This window comes from Dendrobium catenatum, unplaced genomic scaffold (genome assembly GCF_001605985.2).
Source record: "Dendrobium catenatum unplaced genomic scaffold, ASM160598v2 fragScaff_scaffold_621, whole genome shotgun sequence".
Taxonomy (NCBI): Eukaryota; Viridiplantae; Streptophyta; class Magnoliopsida; order Asparagales; family Orchidaceae; genus Dendrobium; species Dendrobium catenatum.
The window spans coordinates 13137113-13143112 of NW_021319083.1; the positions used below are offsets into that span (position 1 = coordinate 13137113).

Below are 6000 nucleotides of genomic sequence, written 5' to 3' on the forward strand. Positions count from 1 at the left end.
AAGCTAAGTTGTTGAACATATAATTGATTTCTATTTAAATGAAGGAAGCCATCTTGTATTTGAATAAAACTAATTTCCATTTCAAATCCATTAAAATTTCTACTAATTGTTTAGCCATCTCAAATTTCATACATTATTTAACATATTGGGCTCTTACTGAATTCCTTCCATCATTGATTTGCATCATAGATGGGCTTCCTAATAAAGCCCATAAGGTATCTCGACATCAGAACCTTCCATCGAAATCCCATCGACCATACTAAAATGGACGGCTAGAATCTTCCTCATCAAACCCTAATCCCAAAATTTCTCTTCTTCCTCTCTGAACTCCTACCTCTCTATAAAGCCAGTCACAGCCGAGCCGTCGTAAGGTAATTTTCTCTCTCTGTCTGAGCTCTTTGAAATTTGATTTGTTCTTTTATTTTTCGATCTTTATTAGTGTTTTTCTTTTAGATTGTCTGTTCGATTTCCTCATCAAAGGCTGGGCAAATGAGGAATCTCATTTTCATAATGGGTAATTTGCGTCTGAGGATTCAATTCCATTGATGCTTTCACCTTGGAGATCTGATGCCCGTTCTTCATTCTTTTCGTTAAAAGTTTGCTAATCGTATTCTAGGTTACAGGTGAGCTTCTTGATGTAGAGTGAAATGATGATCAGTATTATTTTCCCTATTGGTCTGAATGCCGATATGAAGGCTACGATTGTATTCGCACTATCTGATCACTCTCCTCCTTCCTGCTACTGATTTTCGATTATTTATTGGAAATGGTTGAGACGAAATCGTTTCAATGAATTTATTTGGTTAGATTTCGTTTGATTTCGCGGAGAATCCGTCTTGTCTTGGGACGAATGTTCTCTATTTTCTTCTCTTGCAGATAGAGGGGTGAATAATGCCTAGAGAAATCACTCGAATTCGTTATGAAGCTAGAAGCATGGCTAACTTATTGTAGTGGTAAAGAAAATGTGCAATTAGCATTTCGGAAGTGGCTATTTAGTTGGCTAAAAAATGAAAATAGTGTAAAAGAAATAGCGATTTTAAATATTATGGAGTTGTTTTGTTGAATGTAAAATATTTGAAAGGATTATTTTTTTTTTTTTTTTTGAAGAAAAATAAATGTTGTGTAAAATTTAAAAATAGACTTATCTATTGACGATGATGGGTAGTAGTGGTGGTTAGCCGTGGTGGTGGCCGGTGTTTAGTTTTTGTTTGCAACGGCAGCTGTTGGAGGCAGCAGGTGGTGGTGGAGGGATTTGATGGTGGTGGGAGTTAATGAAGTTTTAAGGGTATTTGGAAATCACTTTATATTTTATTTGATTTACTTAATTAAACATTAATATTCTTCATATTCTTTAGTTATTTCTTAATTACATGTTAGTTGATATAATCAACTCATGGTGAAAATTTTCTCTATAAGGGATGTTAATGACTCCCATTATTTCCTCAATATTAATTAGCATTGACAACTTTTAATCTCCTTAAAATTTTCAAGAGATTTCAATCATTCTTTTGAAAAATTTTTAATTATATAATTCTTAAGTCACATGTTAAAACATGCTCTTAATAATTATTTATGAATTTGTATTTATTTTAGCATTCTAGAAATTTATTTAGTTGCCTAAAATCTATTAGTACTTGTAGATTTGGTTAGTAGAACATTTAAGAAAACATGTATCATTTGATAAGGAGTCTCAAACTCATGTTGGTTGTTGGGATAGTTATATCATGTACAGTAAAAAAGAAGTAATCACACAACTCTCTTTGGCCTATTGGTTGATAGCTAAGGCTTCAAACTAAGAGGTTTAAGGTTCGAGTCTATGTGTATGCGTTGTGTGTGTGAGTTTGCCTTAAATGGCCTAAATGTCCCAAAAAAAAAAAAAAAGAAGTAATCGTATTATTAGATGATCTTGATGATATATAGATATTCATTCTATATGCTATGTTATTCATTTATTTATGAGCTCCTTATGACAAATAATATTTTGTACATTGTCAACATATTTAAAGTGCACAAACAAAATTCTCATACAGTAGGTGTGTATCAGCATTGGGGATCATTTTGTTTTCTAACTTAAGGAGAATGATAGTAAATATGAAGCAATACAAAATTTATTGTAGGAAATTTTTTTTTTACTTCAGTTAAAGTTAATCAAATAGTACTTGTGGAATTTTTTTCAAGGACAATAATTGTTGATGATATTACAACTCAGTCACATGCTTAGACTGTTGAGGAAACCACAAACCAAAAAGAAGTTCAGGTCTCCCTTAACAAAATTGATGTGGGTAAAATATCATTAATAACTTTATAGCCTCATAGAACGACATAAATCATGATATCACATCTAAAGAAAGTGAGGATTGGCTTGTGGTGATATATCTCATAGAATTTACTCTCCACACATTTTCAGCTATTACCATTCAGGAAATTGTATGTTCTGTTATGTTTAACATTTATAGCCTCTTCATATAAAATTAGAGTACACAATCACAACGTTCGTTCCATTCGTGTGCACAACATTTGTTTACTTTATTTTCCCTTGCTAGTTGTTTAAGTGGATAATAACAAGATTTTGATATATGTTCATGCATCATATTGGTAGCAATGTTGACAAATAATTTTGTCAGCATACTAAAATGCATATTAGTTTCTTGCCAACGTAGTTTATATACCATAATCATAAATCACTAAAAAAATACTACTATTTAATTTACTATAATAACATGTCGAATAACAAACAAACAAAATGAGATCGTACATTGATTTTTAATATAAATTTTACAATGGTTTAACAACAAAAATTTACAAAGATTTAAGAAATCTAACAAGGTATTGAGCTATAGTATAGGAAAATGCTTCCCAAAGATGAAAGGTATTTATCAAACATGAATCGTAAAGACATTTGATCTTCCAAGTCGAAAAGTCATTCACTCTTCAATTTACAAACACAATGAGGAATAGAAAGTACCATTTAGATCTTAGGAAACTTAAATGCTTTTTTGATTCATGGAAGAGTACATATCTTTCGGGTTTGGAAGTGCAAATGCATTTGGGCCAACTTTTACAACTTCATCATGTTGAGCATAATTAAAATTATTATAGAACATAAAGTTGTGCTAGATAGAAAGTATTAAACACTTTAAATAGTAGAACATTGTCAACTACCAATAATGAATAATATAAATGTTACACCAAACCTCCTTAAATTGCTTACTTGTCACATGGCCATCATGAATAGCGGAATGCTATGAAGGAACATCACTGGGATCCACTTGTACCAAGTGGTATCAATCGATATTGATTGGTGTCGAGCGGTACTCAATTGTACCGAGTGATATCGAGTGCTATCGAGCAGTACTGAGCGGTACGAAGTGGTGTCGTGTGGCACCGAGAGGTACATAGTGATATTGATTGCGATATAGCAGTAGCGGTCGGTACCATTCATTACTAACAAGTATCGAGTGGTAACATGTAGTACCCAGTGGTACTGAGAGGTTCTTATTGAATGAGAGAGTAGTAATTCATGGAAATTTATGATGAAACATAGCATTCATAATATGATGCATACATTTTCAATATATATGCATACATTTTCAATATATATAGAATGAATTATATAATATCAAATGCAAATAAGTAAATGTCACACATCACTCTTGTTTATATATATCTATAACTTCTATCATCATTCTTGTATATTCAGTTATGAATGTCTTCAGATGGCTGGCTTGTTGGTCAATGAAGAATATACTCATCTGTCAAGCTCTTTGGTATGTTTATGAATGTCATATGATTGACTGGTTCTTTGGTTGTACATTATTATGTACTATGAGTGCCTTATTGTGTAGGTTTCATTTTCTTAGTTCTCCTCTTCTCTTAGAGACTCTTCAATCTTGCGTTAGAGATGCTTTTAGGCATGCACTTCAATGATATTTTGATTTCTTATGCCCACCACCTGCTGTGTTGCCACCAAACTCATGGTTGTTCTTCTCCCATCTATGATGAAGTATATATTTTTCAATCAATTCAATCATTAATGCAAACATATATTGTTTTGCATCCTCATCCCCCATGTGCTCATGTGCTAATTTGATATGCAAATATGCTTAGATGATTTTTAATATCATACCACAACCTCCCTCCTGATATTGGGTCGCCTTCTTTTGCATACTTGTGATCATTTGTCAAGCTAAATTATATTTGTTAAGCCTATAACTAGTATAAAAAATAATTACATCTCCAAAATAGTCATAATCTATCCTCCCCAATCAATCAACCAAAAAAATTCAACAATCTATCATTCTCATCAGTTTGTATGTCCCATGCAAACATGTTGTCATGAATTAGTCGTTCTTTAAATAGTTCAATTAGGGAATTTGTGACTTTGTTTTTAATTTTTGCTCATCTTTTTTTTTAATGAAGTTATATGCATCCCTCTTAGAGAATTCTATATTTCCTACACCTACTTTATCGTGTAAGTATGTAAATGTATCAACTGTTCTTATCCCAACTTCTGTTATAGATTTAAGAAGTGATGCTTTCCCATCACTAATGTTCCTACATGATCTAAATAAATGTTGATCTTTAGGCCTAGCTAATTTGTGATTATAGCTCTCAATGGATTTTTGAACCCTCCAAACTCCATCTTCACCCACTACAAACTTAATCATAGCTGGATAATTGGTTATGGTATTGGATTTTCAATATTTTGATTTTGAATTTAAGTCAATGTCCTTCTTAAATCTAGCTTTTGAATAAATAAAGTCCTTCGATTTTATTTTTCTTAAATTAGGCCAGTAACTATGATATTATTTTCGAATACTAAAATCAAAATTATGAGCATAATCCTAAAACATCGCATATGCTTCATTCTCAAATGTATAAACACCATGTGCAAATGTAAAAACATTTTTAACAATTTGATATAAACATGGTAGTACACATAAAATTGTAATACTGAGAATCAATACCCAAAATTGGTAACGATAAGCGGTGCTGAGTTTTGTTGATATGGGGGAGCGGAACTGTGATACTGGGAATCGGTACAGAATCCCGATACCCGGAAGACGCACCGAGAAGAAGTATCGGGAAGAAATACCGAGAAGTAGTAACAGGAATCAGTATCGAGAATGGGTATCGAGAAGCAGTACCAGGAAGAAATACTGAGAAGCAGTACCAGGAATTGGTACTGAGAAGCAGTACCGGGAATCTTCAACTTTTCTACTATAAACATTAAAAACTCCACACTCTCAAAAGATCCCTTGTAAAACCTATGTGAAGTTAAAAATGTTGCAAATTCAGTTCCATGAACTATGTTTTGATGATTGACAAACACTCGTACTTGTCTTGGACTACCTTTTTCTACTAACTTTTCATGACTTAAAGATCGGATGGAAATCAGAATCAGCTCAAGATGGGGTAGATTAGGGTTGAGTCAGTCTATAATTTTATTTTCTCTTCTTGAATCAATTGTAATCTTTGGTGTGACTGATGCAAAGTAACCCTACACACATACACTTGAGAGACTTAGAATTTATGTTTTTACTCAAATCGGCCAGGACGATATTTACATCATCCTGGACGATCGGGCTTAAAACAGAAAATCTAATCAGGTGTTCTTAATTAAGGCAGTCGTCATTAGCCAATCGTCCTGGACGATAGGCTCAAAACAGAAAGAAATTACCGACATAAATAATTAAGGTATTCTGTATTTTTTGCAATCGGTCAGGACGATCTTGGATCGGCCTGGACGATATTCACAATTATGCCTTAATTGATCAGACAATTAAGGAAGTAATTAAGGATGATTGATACGATCACATCGTCCTGGACGATTGCAGGATCGACCAGGAAGATCTAGTCAAAAAACCTTAGTTGCTCCTGGACGATCTTGATCGGACAACTTGAATTCAGGGCGATTCTCAGGACGATTCTCCTCTGATTTCAACTTATCGGCCAGGACGATCGTAAGGTCGTCTTGGACGATCAAGCCAATTTTTTAAT

General features: G+C 33.2%; 2 non-coding genes across 2 annotated transcripts; both read left to right on the forward strand.

Moving 5' to 3' along the window:
* Window positions 1–480: 480 nt before the first annotated feature.
* LOC114579756 lies at window positions 481–576 on the forward strand. Its single transcript, XR_003700923.1, has one exon. It is a non-coding gene; the product is annotated as a small nucleolar RNA Z101 (small nucleolar RNA).
* A 64-nt stretch (window positions 577–640) lies between these two features.
* LOC114579757 lies at window positions 641–727 on the forward strand. The gene has a single exon (XR_003700924.1). It is a non-coding gene; the product is annotated as a small nucleolar RNA Z102/R77 (small nucleolar RNA).
* The last annotated feature ends 5273 nt before the right edge of the window (window positions 728–6000 follow it).